This window comes from Urocitellus parryii, unplaced genomic scaffold (genome assembly GCF_045843805.1).
Source record: "Urocitellus parryii isolate mUroPar1 unplaced genomic scaffold, mUroPar1.hap1 Scaffold_164, whole genome shotgun sequence".
NCBI classification, from domain to species: Eukaryota; Metazoa; Chordata; class Mammalia; order Rodentia; family Sciuridae; genus Urocitellus; species Urocitellus parryii.
Genome location: NW_027552152.1, coordinates 339,476 through 363,544, shown reverse-complemented (window position 1 = coordinate 363,544; position 24,069 = coordinate 339,476). Strand labels below are relative to the sequence as shown.

Below are 24,069 nucleotides of genomic sequence, written 5' to 3'. Positions count from 1 at the left end.
ATTCACAACAGGTAAGCTATGCAACCAACCTAGGTGCCCTTTAACAGATGAATGGATAAAGAAAATGTAGTATATATACACAATAGAATATTACTCAACCATAAAGAAGGATGAAATCATGGCATTTGCTGGTAAATGGATGGACTTGGAGACTATCATGCTAAGTGAAATAAGCAATCCCCCAAAAACCAAAGGCCAAATGTTCTCTCTGATATGCAGATGCTAGCACACAATAAGAAGGGAGTAGAAAAGTTTTGGAGTAGAAAAGTTCACTGGATTAGGCAAAGGGGAATTAAGGGAAGGGACTGGGATGGGAATAGGAAAGGCAACAGAATGAGTCAGACATAACTTTCCTATGATCATATTCAGTACCAATAAACTCCACATCATGCACAACCGCAAGAATGGGAGCCTAATTAGAATAAGTTATGCTCCATATATGTATGATGTCAAAATACACTCTGCTGCCATGTACCTGTACAAAGAATAAATAAATAAATAAAACTAATTTATGATTTTTTTTAAATTATCAGATATTAAGCCAAGGAATACAATGGTTGGATTTTTTTATTTCTCTCCCCCCCTCTCTCCCTCTCTCTCTCTCTCTCTCTCTCTCTCTATATATATATATATATATATATATATATATATATATCCAAATCTCTCTCCCCCCCCTTTCTCTCTCAGACAAAGCTGAATTTAAGAAAAAAATGTACAAAGCAAGACAAAGTACAGCACTTCAGGAAAAAATAGTATAACCCACAATGAAGAAAGAACCATCATAAATCTTCCTATACCAAAAAAACACAGCACCAAAACACTTTTAAAAACTGGACATAAAAAGATAAATAAAATATTATACTAGCTAAGAGACTGTGATTGATCATGAAAGAAATAAGCCTAAATCAAATAAATAATAATAAATGTGAATTTTAAAACATAATAATACTAGAGGGGAATCTCAATAAATATCTAAATACATAAATAACATTATACTTAATGATGAGAAACTCAAAGCTTTTCCATTAAGATCAGGAACAGGGCAAGGTATCCATTCTCACCAACCTTTCTCAACATTATACTGATTTCTGTGTTAGTCACCATTGTGTTGTTGTGACTAAAATACCTGAAAAGAATAAGTGAGAGAAGGGAAACTTATTCTGGTTCACAGTTCCAAGGTGTGGTTCATGGCCAGCCCAGGCCACTGCTCTGTGCCCAAGGTGAGGCAAAACCTCACAGCAGAAGTGTATGGTAAAGAAGCAATGCCCCATTCATGGCAGCCAGGAAGCAGAGAGCAACAGGAAGGAGCCACAAGGAAGATGAACATTTCCAGGGTACACACCCCAGCGATCCACCTCCTCCAGCCACACCCCACTTGCCTACAGTCAGTCCAATCAAACTAGGATGAACCGATCAGATTGCAGCTCTCATATCTATTCATTTCACCTCTGAATATTCCTGCATTAACACAGGAGTTTTTGAGGGGCACCTCATATCCAAACCATAACATATGGAGAATACTAGTTAATGCAATAAGACCAGAAAGAAAATGAGAGATATATAGGATCTGAAGGAAGAGATAACCTGTCTGCTCACAGATGAAAGAAAAAATCTGAACAAATCAACAAAAATAACTAGAACTAAGTAAGCAATTATAACAAAGCTGCAGGTCACAAGGTTAATATACTAAAGTCAATTGCTTTTCTATATACCAACAATGAACAAGTGGATTTTGAAAGTAAAAACACAATACCATTTACATTAACACTTCAAAAAAATACATAATACTCAAGTATAAATCAAACAATATGTACAAAAACTACATAATACTAGAAAACTGAAGAAATCAAAAAATAATTTAATTAATGGAGAGATATCCTCTGTTCCCAGATAGACTCAATATTCTCAAATTTTCAGTTCTTTCTAACTTGATCTCCAGATTCAATGTAATCCCAACCAAAAATCTCAGCATATTACTTTGCAGATACTAATTCATCCTGAAATTTATATAAGGCAAAAAGATCCAGAATAGTCAGCACAATATTAAAGAAAAAGAATGAAGTCAGAGAACTGGCATCATAAAGTTTCAAGACAGTCTATAAAGCTATAGGAATCAAAGCAGTATGGTATTGGTAAAGAATAGACAAATATGGGTCAATAGAACAGAGCTGAGATCTCAGATATATACTCACATAAATAATTCTTTGACAAAAGAGGAAAGGCAATACAATAAAGTACTGTTCTTTTCAACAAACAAGGCCAGAATAGAAATCCATGAGAAAAATATGAATATAGACTTATATACTTCACAAAAGTTAACTCAAAGTGGATCACACATCTGAATGTAAAACACAACGGCCCTAAAACACTGACAAGTACCCTACCCCACTACCAGGCAAACTGTGCCAGACTCACCTAAGCCCAATATGGTGCCCCACCACCACTGTATAGTCCTCAGAAACTGACAGCACCACACCTCACCTATGTGGGCCTGCCAAAGCAGCCCTTCCTGACACAACCCACAGAAACTCATGGCAAGTCCCACAGCCAAAGCCAGGTGCACCAGGCCCTGAGCCACTAGCAAACCTGCCCGTATAAGAACACCACTTACCTGAGCTAGGATTGTAGCTCAGTGATAGAACACTTGCCTAGCATATAAAGGCTGTGGGTTCAAGTCTCAGCACCACAATAAGAAGAAAAATAGAAAGAAAGCCAGCTGGTGCGATCCTCTAATCGCCAATGTTGACTACAGCTGAAGAAGTTACAGGACAATTCACTGAAGCATCCACCCAAACCAAACCCAGCACAGCCTATCCAACTGGTCTCCATAAGAAAGTCTTCTTTTTTTTTTTTTTAAGAGAGAGGGAGAGAGGGGGAGGGAGGAAGGGAGGGAGGGAGGGAGGGAGGGAGAGAGAGAGAGAGAGAATTTTAATATTTATTTTTTAGTTATCGGTGGACAGAACACCTTTGTTTTGTATGTGGTGCTGAGGATCGAACCCGGGCCGCACGCATGCCAGGCAAGCGTGCTACTGCCTGAGCCACATCCCCAGCCCAAGAAAGTCTTAATAGAGAAAACTGATTCATTAGAAACAATGGAAGGACATGTGCATTTATTTATCAGTAATAAAGAAAAGGAAATCAAGAGAACACAGATGATTAATGAATGTAAATGGATTAAACTCCCCAATGAAAAGATACAGACTGGCTGAATGGATGAAAAGAAAAGAAAGAAAAATGTAAAGAAAGAAGACCCAACAATATGCTGTCTACAAGAAGTTCACTTTACCAGTAACAACACATATAAACTGAAAGTGAAGAAATGGGAAATTACTATACAAACATAAACCAAAAGCAAGTAAGAATAGTTATATCATACAAAATAGATTTAAGACAAAAACTATCTCAAGAAACAAGGTGAAAGTAACAGTTGTAAATATAAATGCATCCAATGCTTGAAAACCAGAAACTGAAAACAAGAGATATTCTAGAAATTGTTCTAATACATAGAAAATAAACATATTCTCAAACAACCAATAGGTCTAAGAAGAAATCAAGACAAGAGATTAAAGTTTTTCTTAAAACAAATGAAAAAGAAAACACAACATACCCAAATGTATGGAATACAGCAAAGGCAATACCAAACTTCACCAAAAGGTAAAATTTATATCAATACAGGCCTACATTAAGAAAATAGAAATTGCAGGCATGACAGTGCATAATTGTAATTCCAGCTACTCAGGAGACTGAGGCAGGAAGACAAGTTCAAGGCCAGCCTCAGCAACAGAAAGAGACCCTATCTCAAAATAAAATAAAAATGGATAGGGAATAAGGCTGAGCAGTAGAGTAACTTTGGGTTCAATCCCCAGGGCAACACCAAACAAAAAAAATGATGATGATGATGAGGAGGAGGAGGAGGAGGAGGAGGATTTCAAGAACAAACTAACAATGCAACTCAAGAAATTAGAAAATAAACCAAGCCCAAAATTAGCATAGGAAAAACAAAGAGCAGAGCAAAATTAAATGAAACGCAGGAAAACACACAAAGATCAAAGAAATGAACAACTTTATTTTTAAAGATAAACAAAATCAATAATGCTTAGCTACAATAAGCAAAAAAAAGAGAAATAACTCAAAGACACAGATAAACATAAGACTTTACAATTGATTCTGAAGAAATACATAGGATCATTAGGAACTATTATGAACAATGATATGCCAACAAATTTAAAAACCTACAAGAAATAGGTATATTTCTGGCAAAAATTACCAAAACTCAATGTTGAGGACATAGAAAGGCTAAAAAGATCAATACAAGTAAAAAACTGAATTGGTAAAAAAAAAAAAGTCTTCCAACAAAGAAAAAGAAAAGCCCCGGACTAGATGGCTTCACTGAATGACTTACCCAAACCTTAGGGGGAAAAAAGTTACTTTTAAACTCTTCCAAATAACTGAAAGAGATGGAACCCTCCCAACCTCATTCTATAAGGTCAACATTACCCTGATACAAAAATTAGACAAGGACACACCAAAGAAAACTACAAATCAATATATCCCTGATGAATATAGATGAAAAACTTAATAAACTACTATCAAATTGAATCTAACAATATCAAAAATATTATATACCAAGATGGAGTGGATACAAGATGGCTCAGCATATGCATATCAACAAACACAATACATCACATAAACAGACTGGGAAGTCAAAAACAATCCATGTGGTTATCTCAACAGATCCCCCCCAAAAAAAAAATAAAATTCAATATTCCTTCATGATAAAAATCCCTCAGAAAACTGGGTATAGGAGGAATTTATATCAACACAATATAAGCGTTTTAAGACAAATCCAAAGCCAACATCATACTGAATGGGGGAAAGCAGAAATCATTTCCTCTAATATCAGGAACAAGACAAAGATGCCCACTTTCAAAACTCTTACTCAACATAGTATTGGTAGTCTTAGCCAAAGCAATAAAGCAAGAGAAAGAAGTCAAGCAGAGGAGGAAAAGAGGAGATCATATTATCCCTGTTTGCAAGACAACATGATATTTTTAAATATAGAAAGACCAAAAATGAAATGTCAGAACTGATAAAGTCATTACATGAATGACCTCTTCAATGAGATTAGAAAGCACTAACGGAAAAAAAATGAAGAAGATACATACATGAAAAGTGGAAAGAACTATGTTTGTGGACTAGAAGAATTAATATCAATCACTGTCCATATTACCCGCAGTAATCTATAGAGTCAATGCAATTCCTATCAAAATACCAATGATACTCTTAACAGAATTTTTTTTAAATCACAAAATTCACATGGAACCACAAAAGACCCTGAATAGCTAAAGCATTCCTGATCTGAGCAAAAAAGAACAAAGCTGGAGATAACACAATACCTGATTTAACAACATACTAAAAAGCCACAGTATTCAAAACAGCATGGTACTGACATAAAAAAAAACATATAAACTAATGAAACAGAGTAGAGAATCCAAAAATAAATCCATATATCTACATTCAACTGATTTTCAACAAAGACAGCATGAACATACATTAGAGAAAGGAGAATCTCTTCAATAAACGGTGCTTGGAAAATTGGATATCCATGGACAAAATAAATAACCAGCCCCTACTCTCATCATATAAAAAAATAAAATCAAGCAGGGCGAGGTGGCACATACCTGTAATCCCAGCAGCTCAGGAGGCTGAGGTAGGAGGACTGCAAGTTCAAAGCCAACCTCACCAATTTAGCAAGTCCCTAAGTAACTCAGCAAGACCCTATCTCAAAATAAAATATAAAATGGGCTGGGGAGGCTGGGGTTGTAGCTCAGAGCACCTGTCAACCACATGTGAGGCACTGGGTTCCATCCTCAGCACCACATAAAAATAAAATAAGTAAAATAAAGGTATTGTGTCCATATACATATATACATATACATATACATACATACATATTTTTTAAAGGGCTAGGGATATGACTCAGTGGTTGAGTGCCCCTGGGTTCAATCCCAGGTACTAAAAGTAAATAAATAATTTTTTAAAAAATATTAATAAATTCAAAATAGATCAAAGACTTAAATGTAAGATCAGAAACTATGAAACCACTAGGAGAAAATGTTTCAGGACTTTGGTCTGATTTTGGATATGACCCCAAAAGCACAGGTAACTAAAGCAAAAATTGACACATGGGATTACATCAAACTAAAAAGATCCACACTGCAAAGGAAACAATCAACAAAGTGAGTAGACTACCTACATAATAGAAGAAAACATCTGCAAATTATTCATCCAACAAGGCATTACTACTCAGTATATATAAAGAATCAAACAACTCAACAGCAAAAAGAAATAAATAAATCTGATTTCAAAATGGGCAAATGACCTGAAGTCACTACTCAAAAGTATATATAAAAATGGCTAACAAATGTATTTTTTAAATACTCACTAATTATCACAGAAATGTGAACTAAAACCCAATGAGATGTTAGAATGGCTATTATCAAAAAGATATAAAATAACAAATGCTTGCAAGGATGCAGAGAAAGAGGGACTCTTGAATTCCACTAGGAATGTAGGTTAGTATAGCCACTATGGAAAACAGTATGGAGTTCCCTCAAAAAACTAGAAAAGTAACTACCACATGATCCAGCAATATATCCAAATATTTGCTATACACAAAGAAACTGAAATCCTATCATATTTTAGAGACATCTGCACTCATAAGTTGTTGCAGCACTACGCCCAATAGCCCAGATACAGAATCAACTTAGGTGTCCAGGTTGGTGGCTGAATAGGTAAAGAAAATGTGGTATATACAGATGTTTATATGGTTCACACACAATGAAATACTACCTATTCAGCCATAAAAAAGAATAAAATGTTGCCATCTGCAGCAACATGGATAGAACTAGAAGATATTAATCTAAGTAAGTTAGACACTGGAAAATGAGTACTACATGTTCTCATTTATATGCACTAGCTTAAAAACTGATGTCAAAGACATACAGAATATAATGGTGGTTCACAGAGTCCGGGAAGGGTGTGGAGGAACATAGAGAGGATGGTTAACAGGTATAGGGGTGCAGCTGAACAGGAAGAATAACTTCTACTACTCCATGGCACAGGGATGGAAATTAATTAAGCCTTTCAAAATAGCTATGGAGAGGATTCTGAATGTTCTCAATAAAATGATAAATGCCTAATAATTATGCCAATTACCCTGATCATTACATATTATATATGTATGTTGAATTGTCCCACTGTACCCCATAATTAGGTATAATTACTACGTGCCAATTAAAAGTAGGAACATATTTTTAGTCAGGCACCTGGCAAATTCTGTAATCCCAGCAACTAGGGAGGCTGAGGCAGGCAGATTCCAAGTTCAAGATTAGCATGGACAATGAGATCCTGTCTCAAAATAAAAATAAAAACGGCTGGGGATGTAGCTCAGTGGTAAAGAACTCCTGGGCTCAATCCCCAGGACCAAATAAAAAATGTATTTTTATAAACAAAAATAAATGAATGAATATAAAACACAAAACTATACAACTCCTAGAAGATAACATAGGAAAGAATCTAGATGACACAGGTTTGGGTAGGACTTTTTAGATACAACACCAAAGGTTCATACTATGAAAGAAAGAAATTCTAAGTTGTACTTCATTAAAATACAAAATTTCTGCTGTGTGAACACACTGTCAAGAGAACGAAAAGACAAGCCATACAATGATAGAAAATATTTGCAAAGTAATACCTGATAAAGGATACTACCAAAAATATATGAAGATTTCCTAAAACTCAATAAGAAAACAAACGACTCTATTGGAAAATGAACCAAAGATCTAACCAATGAATACACAGAGACGCAAAAAAGCATACAAAAAGATACTCAACATCATATGTTACCACCACACACCTACTAGAATGTCTAAAATCCAGAACACTGAGAACCCTAAATGCTGAAGAGGACGTGCAAAAAGAGAACTCTCATTTGTTAGTGGAGATGTAAAATGGCACCACCACTTTGGAAGACAGTTTTGTGGTTTCCTATCAAGTTAAACACACTGTTACCTAACGATCCAACAATCACTCTCCCTGGTACTTAGCGAGAGGAGTTGAAAATCTATGTTCCAGAAAAATCTGTAAATTTTTAGATTTTATAGCAGCTTCATTCATGACTGTCAAAACTTGTATGCAACCAATAAGGTGCATCTATTCAAAGATGAATAGACAAAATGTGAAACATTCATTTAAGACTATTATTTGGTCATAAAAAGAAAAAGGCTACCAAACGATGAAAAGTTATCAAGCAGGGAAAGGTAAAAGCATAAGAAGCCAACCTGAAACAGCTACATACTATACAATTCCAATTATACGACATTCTAGAAAAGGCAAAGGTATGAAAATAATAAAAACACCAGTATTAGCTAGAGGTTGAGGGGGAAATAAATGAATAGACAGAATACAGAAGACTGGTGAAACTGCTTTGTACCATACCATAATGGTATCACACATGTTATAAAATTTTTCCCAAACCCAGAAATGTACAACACCAAAGGTGAACACTAATATAATCTATGCACTCTAAGTGATAATGATGTTAAATGTAGACTCATTGATTTTAACACATGCACCACTGGGTGGGGGATGTCAATAATGGGGGAGGCTATACATGTGTGAGGGCATAGAGTACATAAAAATCCCCATATCTTTTATTCAATTTTGCTGTGAATCTAAAAATTGCTCCAAAAAAAAAAAGGTATTTTTAAGTAGTAGTAAGGCTGTTTCTTCTAATAGGTACATGCATTCACCAAACTCAAAGTCCTATACTCCTCACACCCGAACCAACCCCTTCACAACCACTAATCTGCCTTCTGTCTCTATGGATTTGCCTATTCCAGCTATTTCATATAAATGAAATCATGCTATGAATGACTTTTGTGTCTGGCTTCTTTCATGAAGTATATAATATTTTCAAGTTTCTACATACTGTAGCATGTATCAGTACTTCACTCCTCCAGATTACTTGAGAAAACACACTATTTGATTAAAAATATAGCTCAGCTGGAAGAGTGCTTGCCTCATATGCACAAGGCCTTGAGTTCAATCCCCGACACCACAAAAAAAAAAAAAAAACACATTGGGTTTTTCTTGTAGTTGAATGCATTCCTTTCTATTAACCACACAACAATGTATTTATAAAGATGTTCATAATTCCACTATTTATAATTGCAACAAATTATCCTTCAAGAGAGAGAAGAAAACAAAATTACCAATGTCTTATCTAAGAACAGTTAATTTTGATACAAAACACTTGCTAATATCTACTCTTGTAACAGTTATCAAACTGCTATCATAAATTGCACTTTATCTTTCAATATGTGTTCCAATAAGGTAAAACAATAATACTTCCTCACAAACAGATAAAACATCAAAACCCTTCCAAGGGGTAAAAACTCCATTTTTCAGGATTATCACAGCAAATTTCAAGGCCATTAATGTCATCTACAGTATTACACATTGTTGCTTTTTGTTGAAGTTCGAATTCTAGATATTCTTTTTAGTCGTCAACAAAAAGTTCCTTGTGTCCCTTCTGAGACCATACTCCAGAAAAACAGGAAAAAGACAGGCATCTCTTGAGAGGAGCTAGAGACCAAGCAGCAAGTGGTAAGCATCATTCATTATCCTGGGACTCTACATCCCAATCACAGCCAATCCACCCAAACTCCTCCTTTGCAAAAGCCCACACCACCCCCACTCCTCTTCCACATTTTACCGTGATTGATTTCTGTTAGATGTTTCATGAAAACATATACATATATATATATACATATATAATGAAAACAAGTGTCAGGTGGATTACTGATTTAAATGAAAAAAATAAGTTTAGAAGATTTAGCCTTCTACAGCCAGTTACACCTGCTGTAGAACATTTACAGCTAGTAACAAAACCAGAAGGACTGCTCTTCCTCCTGGTCACCTGCAAAGATGGTTAAAAATGGGAATATACACAGGGCATGACTGTAAGTCAAAAGTAACAGGGGAAAACTGGACACTTGTACACAGAAACATCACATACACAATGTGACCAACATACCATAATTTAGATTGTGTAAATACACACAGAGAAATAAAACAATGGTACATATTTCAAAGTGGTGACACTTCAAAATATTTTTTCTCTTTTATCTTCTCTGTCCTCTACTTCAGAATAAACTCAACTGATAACAGTAAGGACTATTATTTATATAATGAAGGGAAGAACAATGCTATTTTTAATATGAATAAAATAAAAATTTTTCCATAACCCTATTAGAAAGCAAAGAAACAATATGCACCCTGATTCAGTGATCTTACTTTAAGAAGAAAAAAACTACATGCATTAAAATTTTCATTGTAGCTTTATCTTAAGTAGTGGGAAATTAAAAACCATGCTTCCATTATTAAATATTTAGGTCAGCATTATTACCACAATTAGTAATAAAAGCCACCACTAGAGAATATAAGAACAAGAAGTACTCATCAGTCATACCTTTGTAGTAAATTGATACAACATGAAATAAAGATTTAGCTGTCTTAGAAGGGCAACCAAAAGAACAACAAAGAATAACAACAATAAACACAGAGGAAGTGGAAGAAGGGCAGTGGTATAAATATTTACCAGTAGTGTAAGTTCTATCAGAAGCTAGTAGCCAAAGCCTCAATGTCTTGTGTGGGAAGTCAATATATACTGTTAAGTGTTGGTAAAACAAATAATATTACTTAAAAATTCTTACTTCCTGTATGTATTACAGAAGTGATTTGGGAAAATCTAGAAGAAAAATAAGAGACTGGTTATGGATGGGAAGCCTTACTTTTCTTAAGGTCTTCTATCCTACTTGATTTATCACATATACAAAACTCTTACACAGTCATTTTCAAGTAATCCTTCAAAGACTTACCTACCATTCCTTCACTTACAGGTTAACATTGTTTTTAAAAATTACCACATAATAAAATTCCTTTCTCTTAAAAAAAAAAAAAAAAAAAAAACTTTGCACCATAAAAAGAAATCTTAACAAGATTAAGGAACAGATCATTCTAAACAACTTAATGTTAAAAAATAAATAAATAAAAGATACCACCCCTCATGATCACATATCTTATATTTAAAAAGAAAAATTAGGGCTGGGGTTGTGGCTTAGTGGCAGAGCGCTTGGCTAGCATGCATAAATAAAATAAAGGTGTTGTGTTCATCTACAACTAAAAATTATTTAAGAAAAAAACATTAAACTAATATTCACCATGCTAACCAAAACCTGTTATTTAAAATTAAATAAGAATCAACTTCAAAAAGTCCTAAAATAGGGCTGGGGATGTGGCTCAAGCGGTAGCGCACTCGCCTGGCATGCATGCGGCCCAGGTTGGATCCTCAGCATCACATACAAAGATGTTGTGTCCGCCGGAAACTAAAAAAATAAATATTAAAAAAAAGTCCTAAAATAACTCCTTTGGATTAAACCTATGCAGAGACTAGATATCAGATATATTCTCAAGCAGCCACCAAATGATGAAGACAAGGGAAGTCACCACACACAATATAATATTTTTAATCTAAATTATACCATAAATACTATTCACAAAAAGAATTTCTCAGGTAAACCAAAGACTTAAAGGCCAAAAAGATAACAATGATTTCTCCTTTCAAGAACACAAAAAGATCTTGAAGTCATCACTCCACCTTCACAACAAGAAAAGGCTGAACAAATTGAAAATCACCAGCTCTTCTTAGGGCCATGAGAAAATTGAGATCCTAGGACAAACTGCTGCACCAGAAACTGGAAACAAAGTCCTATATCTGTGTCTGTTGCACCAGTCCCAGCAGGATCTCTAAGCTGCCACTGATGTGCTACTGCAGGATCAGCGTGGGCTGGGTGAAGACTTAGAAACTCCAAAAGTCTAGTGTGAAGAGGTCTGCCATCCTTTGAGTTCCCAGGAACTCAGCCAGGTTCTCAGGGTAAGGATACGGGGATGAGGGGAGTGTCCCTTCATTCTTCCTGCAGGGGCAGGAGGAAATAACCATTTTGAATATGCCCAGAGCTTCATGTTAGCCTTATGAATGGTCTGCCCTCAAGGAAAACAATTTTTACTCACAGCCCAACCTATTTGGGGATTACAAGAGCCTAACCAATTGAGGGAAAAGGAAACGTACAACTCCAGCTCCCTTCCAGTCTTCGTTACCTAAGGAAGGAGAAAAAAAAGCTGAGCAGCAGTAGTGAAGGTCACAGCCCAGAGGCACAAGCTAAAATTAAAAAAAAAAAAAACCTGACAACATCAAATGCCGGTAAGCGTGTGGTGGAGCAACAGGAACTTTCACTGACCACCGGTGAGAAAGCAAAACCATTTGCCACTTTGGAAGTCCATCGGATTACAAAGAACTTAGTTACATACTAACTTTGTAGTTCTACACAAAGTGAAACATAATCTTACAATACAATTCAGCAATCTCATTCTTTGGTATTTGCCCAGTGAGTTGAAAGTTTCTGTCCATTCTGATGATATAGAAGAAAAATTAACTCTAACTCTGTTTCCCCTACATTCTTACTCAACAATAATCAACACAGAAGACTTTTGTGATTCCAATGTACAGGGATTTCTCCCCACCCTCACGCAAGAGCAACTCTACAGCAGACAACAATTCAAGTGAATTGGGCATTCAAATCAATTCAGTTCAGACACCATCTACCTGGAGGCAGTTATTCCACAGGTTGAGGGCTCAATCCCACCAGACTGCCCTCACTTTAGATGCCACTCACATGTCCAGGCCTCCAGAACTTCTGACCAACCAGCTACCAACTAAGGTGTAGACACATATATATACACACACCTTGTATACAAATACACCTACACTTTTGGGTTTGATTAATTTGCTAGAAGACCTTACAGAATTCGGAGAAGCACTTACTTGTTTATCAGTTTCTTATAAAGGATACACAAATAAATAGCCAGATAAAGAGACAGGACAAAGTCTGAAAGGGTCCCAAGCACAGACATTTCCAACCATGTGGAGTTGGGGTGTGCCACCCTCCTGGCACGTGATGAGTTCTAGTTTACATCCTATAAGTCTCTAGGTATTCAGCTGTCCCAAAGTTCCCTGAACCATGTCTTTTGGGATATTTATAAAGATTCCATTGCATGATCATGATTGAAGCATGAAAGACATGCAAAAACGTGATTGAACAAATCATCAATAAGACTCATAGGGGAAACTAACAAGGCCTGTTGTGACTGTCTGTTCAGATCCTTCTTGACCTTTGAGTGCAGCATTCTTTCCTCATACGTATGGGACAGGATCTCTTCCAAAACACAGGTCTTATGTTCTACCATCAGACAAGATAGGTCAGAGAAATTCTTTATGGCCAACATGGAGAAAGGTGGGGAAAGAGTTTCCATGACACCATAGGGAAAAGAAATTCTAGTTTCTATGGCCTGTCTTGAGAACAAAAAGGAACAGGTAAAAGGGAAGCATGAGAAGTCCTGGGCAGAATAAAATTGTACTCTGTATGCTACAAGATAATGTTGAAGAACACAGAATTTCTGAGTATGGAAAGAAATCCACGTTCATGGATCAGAGAATTTAATATCCTTGGGATGATAATAACTCCCAAATTGATCTACATATTCAACACACTCTGAAAATTCTAGTTCTTGCTTTCCTGCAGAAATTGACAAGTTTATCATAAATTCACAAAAAAATCCAACTAATCCAGAATTACCAATCATGGAAAGAACAAAATTGATGGACTTACAATTCCAAATTTTAAACTTACTACAAAGCTACAGTGATCAAGACAGTGTGGTACTAGTACAATGACAGACACACAGATCAATGAAACAGAACTGAACCCTTATATCTACTATGGTCAACTGATTTTCAACAAGAATGTTGAGACAATTCATTGAGGGAAAGAATAGCCTTTTTAACAAATGATACTTGAAAAACTGGATACCCATTTGAAAAAGAACGAAGTTCTTTCCTAAATTATACATAGAAATAAACTGTAATGGAGTCTAAAGCCAAATGTAACAGCTAAAACTATAACATACTTAGAAAAAAAAGTAAATATTCATGATCCTGAGTTGGCAAGGCCTTCTTACATATCACATAAAAAATACTAATGATAGATCTGAGGTTGTAGCTCAGTGGTAGAGCACTTGCCTAGCAAGTGCAAAGCACTGGGTTTGATCTTCAGAACCACAAAAAAAATAAATAAGGGTATTGTGTCCATCTATAACTAAAAATGTTTTTTAAAAATACAAATAACAAAATTTTTAAACATACATAATTTAACTTCAAAACAAGTAAGAACCTTTGTCCTACAATTTAAAAAGTGAAAAGATGACTCAAAGGAGAACATATTTGCAAGTTTTATATCTGAGATGGGTCTTGTATCTAGAATATACAAATAATTCTTCCAACTCAACAATAATAATAAACCAACTTAAGAATGGACAAAGGATCTGAATAAACATTTCTCCAAAGAAAATACACAAATAATAAGCACATAAAAAAGATGTTCAACAGAATGAGTTATCAGGAAAATGCATACAAAAATGACAATGAGAGACCATGTCACACCCACTAGGATCATTATAATTCAAACCAAAATGACAAGTAAAATGAAGATATGAAGAAATCTCAACATTGATGACAGGAATGTGAAGTGGTTTCATAACTGTGGAAAACAGGTTGATAGTTCCTCTAAACAAAATATAGAGTTTCCATATGACCCAACGTGTCCACTCCTCCATATATACCCAAGAGAAATGAAAATGGATTTCCATTCAAAAACTTGTACACAAATGGTCTTAGCATTTTCATAAAAGCCAAAAAGTAGAAACAACCCAAAGGTCTATAATAATTGAATGAACAAAATGTAACATATCCAAATAACAGAATAGATTTTGACTATAAAAAAGAATTCAGTCTGGGCTGGGGATGCGGCCCAAGCGGTAGCACGCTCGCCTGGCATGCGTGCGGCCCGGGTTCATCCTTAGCACCACATACAAACAAAGATGTTAAGTCCGCCGAAAACTAAAAAAATAAATATTAAAAAAAATTCTCTCTCTCTCTCTCTCTCTTTCTCTTAAAAAAAAGAATTCAGTCTGATATATGCTTCAATTTGACAGAACCTTGAAAAAATGCTAATTAAAAGAAATTAGATATTAAAAATTATATATTACACGATTCAATTTATATGACACAACCAGAATATGCAAATCTAGACAAGCAAATCTAGGCAAAAAGTATATTAGGGTTGCTGAAGCTTACAGGAAAGAGAATGAGGAGAAATAGAAAATGACTGCTAACCGGCAGACAGTTTGTTTTCGAGATAAAGAAAATGTTGAAGGATTGTGGTAAACTGCACAACACTGTGACTATACTAAAAACTACAAAATTGAGTGAACTGTAAAGTATGTTAAGCCTATGAACAAAACTGCTTAAGAACTGTTGAGTTAATTTTAGGCAGCATTTTCACTATTCTGGTAGAACAAATACACACACACACACACACACGTATGTATGAACTACTAAATATAAATTGTATAATTTCAGTGATTCCACATGAGTACAATATTCTTGCATTTATATTGAGAACAGTACTGACTGCATAACATAAAGAAGAATGATAATAATAGATATTAAAGTGTAAAATTAGAATTTTCTATTTTACTAAGTGTTAAAACATAAGAGCTTTCAAAGAAAAATTCTGAACATCAGCCCCTTATTGTATTCTTCCTATAATGCCTTCAGTTCTTGAATTATCTTATCACCAAAACTTTCAGGAAACTGACCTGTTTATATTATATTTGGATGTACTCTCCAAATCTGTAAAACCATCATGAATGAATAGCTTCAAAAATATACTACAGACACTGGGGAATGGGAGTGGGGGGGCGGAGAAGACTTACTATCCTCCTGCCTAACTTTGACTTGGAAACAAAACACTGACATTAGATAATGCTAAAAGGACAAGACATTCTTTGGATGTCTATACCTCTAAGGTATTCTGACTATAATTTAATAAAGAAAGAATACAAAATACCTATTGAACTTATAAAAAGAAGTCAATACCTGTCAATATCAAAAAATCATAAAATACAAAGGAAGACAGAAATAATGAAAATGGCAAAAAAATAAAAACTAAAAGACTAACAGAAAACAACAAAACAAAAATTGTAAATCCTTCCCTATCAATAATTATTTTATAAGAAAATGGATTAGATTCCCTAATAAAAGGTACAGAGTGGTTGAATGGGGGAAAAAACCTAGCTATATGCTGCTTACAAGAAACTTGCTTTAGACTTAAGGATATATACAGGCTGAAAGTTGTGCTGGGGTTGCAGCTCAGGAGAAGAGCACTTGCCTAGCACACATAAGGCCCTAAGTTCTATCCCCAGCACTGCATAGGGGAAAAAAAAAAAAAAAAAAAGGCTGAAAGTAAAGAGATAGGAAGAAGGTGTTCTATCAAACGATAATCCAAAACAGTGGGTATCTATACTTATTTCAAAACCTGACACAAGATACAAAGAATTATTTTTAAAAGTACATACCATAATGACAAAATAATCAATACACCAGAAAGACTCAATACAATCATACATGCCCACAACATCAAAGCACCTAAATGTACAAAGCAACAGAACTAACTGAAGGGAGAAATAAGATGGAAAGAATAATAGAAGTCTTCAATACCCTAACCTTAATAATGGAGAAAACACCCAGACAGAAGATCATAAGGAAACAGATGACTTAAGTAACACTATGGACAAATGGATACTCCAAAACATAAAGAACACACCATTTGGCTGGGATTGTGGCTCAGTGGTAGATTGCTCTGGCCCTGGGTTTGATCTTCAACACCACATAAAAATAAATAAACAAAATAAAGTTATTGTGTACAACTAAAAAATAAATATTTTTTTAAAAAAATGAACACACAACTCAAACAGCAACAGAAAACACATTCTTTTCAAGCACACAGGAATCCTTCTCTAACGTGAAATCATGTGTTAGGTCACAAAAACAAGTTCTAACAAATTTAAGGAGACTGAAATCACCAAACAAGGAATCAATAGAAGGATCACTGGAAAATTCACAAATATGTGAAAATTTTAAAACAAAATCTTGAACAAAGAAGAAATCAAAAAAGAAATTAGAAAGTAACTCAAGACTGATTATCACAATATACCAAAACTGATGGAATGCAGCAAAAGGAGTACTGAGAAGGAAGTTTATAACAATAAATGACTAGATTAAAAGAGAAGAAAGATCTCAAACCATCAATGTAATATACCAAACCAACAAAATAAAGGATAAAAAAATCAATGTCATCTCAACTGATACATAAAAAGCACTAGAAAAAATCCAGCACTCTTTCATAGTAAAAATTCTTTTAACAAAGCAGGAAAAGAAGGAAATTATCTCAACATAATAAGAGTCATACATGAAAAGCCTATAGCCAACATCACACACAATGATGAAAACTGAAAACTTTCCCCTTAACATCAAGACTAAGACAGGGATTTCCACTTTGCCACTTCTACTCAACACATTACCGGAAGTCCCAACCAGGAAAATCAGACAAGAAAAGTAAAAAAGAGGCATTCAAATCAGAAAGAAAGAAGCAAAACTATTCCTGTAACAGATGAAATCATCTTAACTATAAAAAAAGAAAACACACACTAAGGACTACATTAAAAAAAAAAGTTATAATTAATAAATTCAGTATACAAAGTCAATATAAAAAAATCAGGTGTATTTTTCGATACACTATGACAAAGTATCTGAAGAAATTAGTAAAATAATCCCACTTACAATAGCACCAAAAAAGAATAAAATGCATAGGAATAAATTTAATCAAGAAGGTGAAGGACTTTTATACTAAAACCTACAAAATACTGATGAAAGAAATTAAAGGAAGCAAGAATACATGGAAGGACAGCCTATGTTTTTAAGAAAGACTTAATATTGTTAAAATGTCCCTGCTACCCAAAACAATCTACAAATTCAATGGAATTCCTATCAAAATCTCAATAGCATTTTACAGAAATAGAAAAAAAAAAGTCTAAAGTTTATATTGAACCAAAAAAGACCCCGAAGAGCCAAATCAATATTGAGCAAGAACAAAGCAGGAAAAATCACACTTCTTGATTTCAAACTTATTACAAAACTGTGGTAGTCAAAGCAATGTGATTCAAGAAGAAAGACAGACATAAACAACTATGGAACAAAGACCAGAGGAATAATTCACTCAGATATGGTCACCTGACTTTAAACATGAATGCAAAGGATACACAATGGGAAAAACATAGTGTCTTCAACAAATTATCCTAGAAAATTGGATATTTACATGTAAAAGAATGAAACTGAACCCTTACATCATAAACAAATATCAATTCACAATGGATTAAAGACTTAAATGTTTAACCTGAAATTAGAAAACTCCTAGAGGAAAACATTCATGACATTGGTTTTGGCAACTGTGTCATGAATAGGACACCAAAAGCAGAGGCAACAGAAACAAAATTAGAAAGTGGCCATCATAAAACCAAAAAGCTTCTGCACAACAAAATAGACAATAAACAGAATGGGAAAAGCAAACTAAGAAATGGAAGAAAAATATCTGCAAACCGTTGAAGACTGATTAAAGAATTAATATCCATTCGGTCTATACCCAAAGGATATAATATCAGCATACTATCGTGACACAGCCACACCAATGTTTATAGCAGCTGAATTCACAATAGCCAAACTGTGGAACCAACCTGGATGCCCATGAATAGATGAGTGGATAAAGAAACTGTGGTATATACACAATGGAATATTAATCGGCATTAAAAGAGAATAATATTATGGCATTTGAGGGTAAATGGATGGAGTTGAAGAATATTACGCTAAGCAAAGTAAGCCAATCCCCAAAAACTAAAGGTCAAATGTTTTCTCTGATTAGTGGATCCTGGGCTATGATGGGGGGAAGACTCGGGAAGAATGCAGGGACCCTGGATTGGGCAAAGGGGAGGGGGGAGAGGGGTTACATGGATAGGAAAGATGATGGGATGAGATGCACATCATTATCCTAAGTACATGTATGATTGCACGAATGGTGTGTCTCTACATCATGTACAACCAGAATACTGAAAGGCTGTGCTCCATTTGCGTACGATGAATTGAAATGCATTCTGCTGCCATGTACAACTAAGCAGAACAAACAATAATAATAAAAATGAAAATAATAAACAATTCATAGAACTTTAAAAAAAAACAATTAACATCCAAAACAAAAGCAGGGTATAGTGGTGCATGCCTGTAATCCCAGTTACTCAAGAGCCTAAGGCAAAAATATCACTTAAACCCAGGAGTTTGAGATAAGTATAGGCAACACAGCAAGACCCTGCCTCAGGGAGGAAAAGGGAAATATATAAATGAAATTCCTATAACTCAAAAGTAAAAACAACTAAAACCTGATTTTAAAATGGGCTAAAGACTTCAGTAGGCATTTCTCGAAAGATGACATACAGCCAATAGGTATAGGCAATGCAACTGAAAACCTCAATGAGATGACACCTCACACCTGGTGAGGATGTGGAGAGACTAGAGCCCTGGCACACTGCTGGCAGAGAGGTAAGACAGTTCAGCCTCTATGGAAAATAATTTGGCAATTCCTCAAGAAATTAGATATAGAATTATCACATGATCCAGCAATTCCTCTTCTGGATATAAACACAAAGGAACTGAAAGCAGGGACTTAGATACCCGTACACTCATACCAGCATTATTCACAACAGCCTAAAGGTGGAAACAACCCAAGCCTGCATTGACAGCTAAATGGATAAGCAAAATGTGTTATATACAAAAACAGATTGTTCTTTAGCCTTAAGGAAATTCTGACACACACTCCAATATGGATTAACCTTAAAAACAGTATGCTAAGAAAAATACACCAAATACAAAAGGACAAATATTGTAGAATTCAACTCATATGAACTATCTGGAGTAGTCAAGATCATAAAGACAGAAAATACAATGGTTATTAGCAGCTTGAGGGAGTAAGGGAGTCTTTGTTTAATGGATATAAAGTTTCAGTCTGAGATGATGAAAAACTTCAGGAGATGGGCAGTGGTGGTGGATGCACAACAATGTGAATTACTTAATGCTACTGAATTGGACCTTTAGGCAAATTTTATGTTATGTACATTAATCACAAGAAAAACATTAAACAAAAATTATAGCACTATATGGAAAAAGCAAAAAGAGTTGAATAATTTTTAAAAGTTAGACACAAGTCCTAGAGAAAAGGCAAGTATTGACAGACACCCTAAATATGAATAATTTGAGGAAGAAATGCCAAACACTGGAAATCCACTACACTTGGGTACTTATTGCCCTGATTCTACTGAAGGTGAAGTGCACTTGACCACCCAGGGGTGCTGAGTTGAGGAAAATGGGGTGAGGAGAGACAGAACTAAGAAACTATGATCAGAGAATCACTGCCAAAACTGAGTTGTTTCCAATGAAGTAGATAAAGGTAATAAAGCTCTGGACTACCATAACATGGGTCCCTTTCTCAATAATAATTACAGAATATCTAATTAATTAATAAAAATAAAGCCAAAGACAAATAAACCAATGGGACAGCACAGAATCCAAAATTAAACCTCACAAATATAGAGCTGCCTGTGGCAAAGGTCATAAATAGTGCCAAAGTGATTAAACATTTATGTGAAAAAATATGATTCCTACCTCATACTATATACAAAAAAAAATACTCAAATGCAGTGTAGATTCAGATGGGAAGGACAATTAAATAAAGCACTGAGAGAAAATCATAAGAGAATATCTTCAGGGCTGGGGATGTGGCTCAAGAGGTAGCGCGCTCGCCTGGCATGCGTGCGGCCCGGGTTCGATCCTCAGCACCACATACCAACAAAGATGTTGTGTCCGCCGAAAACTAAAAAATAAATATTAAAATTCTAAAAAAAAAAAAAAAAGAGAATATCTTCATACCCTAGGAGTACGCAAAGATTCCTCAATCTTTTTTTCTTCTTCCAGTCAATCTTGGGGATTGAGCCCAGTGGTGCTCTACCACTGAGCCACACCCCCACACTTTTTATTTCTTATTTTGAGACAGGGTCTTACTGCCCAGACTGGCCTTGAATTTACAATCCAATTGCCTCAGCCTCCAAAGAAGGTGGGATTACAGGCATGTCTAACATCATGATGCCTGATTGCAAGGAAAGGTTTCTTACTCAGGACATTTACTCATCATACAGGAAAACATTTTGCAAAAATGAACTACAGTAAGAACTTACATATATGTCAAAATACACTCTACTGTCAGTATATCTAAAAAAAAAAAGCATTTTAAAAAGTGAAAAAAAGAACTTATGTTCATCAGAACAATATCATTAAATGTGAAAAGTTATCCAGAGAGTGGGAAAAAAAGTATTTGCAATACACATATATGTCAAAGAAATCATATTTAGAACAAAAACCCTGCAAATCAATACTACCAGGGGCTGTGGCTCAGTAATGGAGTGCTTGCCCAGCACGTATGAGGCCCTGGGTTCAATCCTCAGCACACCACATAAAAATAAATGAATAGAATAAAAGTATTGTGGGGCTGAGGATATAGCTCAATTGGCAGAATGCTTGCCTCGCAGGCACAAGGACATGGGTTCAATCTCCAGCACCACATACACACACACACACACACACAAAAAAAAAAGGCAAATCTTACTGTATGTTAATTGTACCTCAATAAAATTGACACGAAAATTGTTTTTTTTAAAAAAAAAGAATAAAGGTATTGTGGGAAAAAAAAAAAGTATACACTACTGGGCATGGTGGCGCACACCTGTAATCCCAGCAGCTCTGTAGGCTCAGGCAGGAAGGCCCTAAGCAACTCAAGAAAAGTGTACCTGGGCTCAATCCCTGGTACCAAAAAAACACACATTTATATACACATATACACACACAAAAAAAAAAATTTAAATGGAAAAAGAAAACCTTGAAGATATTTCACAAAATATTATAAATGGCCAATAAACATATAAAGTGGTGCAAATTCATTATACATCATGAAAAGGCAAATTACAAACCTTTGTACAATGAATACCCTGACATCCTTGCTAAAATGCAACAATTTTTCAAAGGGCTCAAAAATAATATCAAGTGTTGGTAAAGATGGTGGTGGGGGGGACTGTTTAAAAGCATCCACTAAAATGAACAAATATATAGCATCTAACCTAGAAAATTTCATTCATAGGTCTACACCCAAAGGAAATGCACCCACCCGGTCACCAAAAGACATGCACAAAATTATTCATGGCCAAAATCTAGAAAGCACTGAAGTACCCATCAACAGTGAAAACGAAAAACTAAAAATAAATTGTGCTACAGTGACACAACTACAGCACTAAGAATGAATTAAAACCACATACAGTATGGAGAAATTTCACAACTCATTGTTAAGTGAAAGAAACTATATACAAATGAGTGCATACTGTAAGATCTCATTTGTATGGCAGCAAAACGTCATCTACAGTGTTAGAAGCCAGGGCAGTGGTTAACTTTCGTTGGAGCTGAGGGTACACAAAGCGAGGGTGAGGGGGGGGGGACCTCCAGTAAAATTCTGGTTCTTGCTCTTGATAAGGAATTGCACAGATGTGTTTAGTAAGAAATACACACAGGGGTACACCTATGATTATATACATCTCCCTGTATAACATTCATTTTTTAAAAAAAGCAAATTCCACTCTCTGAAATTTTGCATCTCCTTCTATCCCAAGCAAGGTATGACTTGGCAAGCTGATTCTCAATTTTCAAGAACCATAAGTACACAAACTGAACAATTTTAAACCTCTAATCAAGAGTGTGCCTGAACACGAGAGGTGTCAGAAGACAGGAGAAGTAAATACAAACAGATAAGTTAACGTATTTTACACGATTATGGGCACACGTTTCAGCCCGCCTCCGGACTGCCACCCTGCCCCCGCCCGCCGCGGCCCCCAGGCGGCCGAGCTCCCCGAGTGCCCAGCTCGCCGGCCGCTGCACCTGCACTGGTCAGGGAGGAGGCGAGGACAGGGGACTGGGGGGAGGGGAGGGCGAGGACAGGGGGGTGGGGGACGCGGACAGGAGACGCGGGGAGGGGGGGCGAGGGCAGGGGACGGGGATGGGAGGGGGGACGAAGGCAGGGGAGGGGGGACGAAGGCAGGGGACGGGGATGGGAGGGGGGACGAAGGCAGGGGCGGGGGAAATAGGGCAGGTGACGGAGGCAGGTGACTGGGCCGGGGGACGAGGGCAGGGGCAGAGGCCCTCCAATGCCAAGGGAGGAAGGGGTGGGGGGGCACGGACGCGGCGGAGGCGGGGTGAGGTGGGCGCCGCGGCCGAGCGCGGACGGTGCAGCCGGCGGGGCTGCGGCGGGGCCGCGGGGCAGAGCGCGGGCGGCGGGGGCAGGGGCTGGGGAGGGCCCGCGGCGGCGCCGCCACGCACCGTGCACTCCCGCACTTGGCTGTGGAAGTGCTGCTCCCGCGCGGACACCTCGTCCTGACCGTCCATCCTCCTTCATGCCCGCCGCCGCGCCACCCGCGTCCGCGCGCTCCGCCGCACCATCGTCCGCCGACGCAGGGGCTCGCACAGCCGCGCCGGGCCCGGGCCGCAGCGGGGTCTCGACACCGCCTCTTCAGCCACCGCCTCAGCCGACGGGAGACGCCGCTCAAGCTGCGGAGGACAAGTGCCGCGGCGGGGGCGGGGCCGGCGGGGCGGAGCCGCGCGTCACGCGGAGGCGCCGGTGCGTCAGAGAAGCGCGCCTCGGCGTCCGGGGAGCCGGGAGGGGCAGGGGCGGAGCCTCGAGTTCTGGGCGGGGCCTCGGGTCTGGGCGGGGCCTCGGCGGCCGGGGCGGGGTCGACTGATGTGCTGAGGTGACGGGGTGGCCCGCTGCGACCCCTGCTCGCCGGACCAGTCCGGGCGCGCTGCTCTAGTTCCCCACAGGAGTTGATTACTGATGGTGCCTGCCTGGTGCCCCT

General features: G+C 37.0%; 1 long non-coding RNA gene across 1 annotated transcript in view; it reads right to left on the bottom strand.

The window, feature by feature from the left end:
- Positions 1-23,791, bottom strand: part of LOC144251718 (uncharacterized) — a 37,523-nt gene extending 13,732 nt beyond the window's left edge. The window contains exon 1 of the long non-coding RNA XR_013342736.1: positions 23,537-23,791. This is a non-coding gene — a long non-coding RNA (uncharacterized LOC144251718). The remainder of the gene's footprint in view (positions 1-23,536) is intronic.
- Between the last annotated feature and the right edge of the window lie 278 nt (positions 23,792-24,069).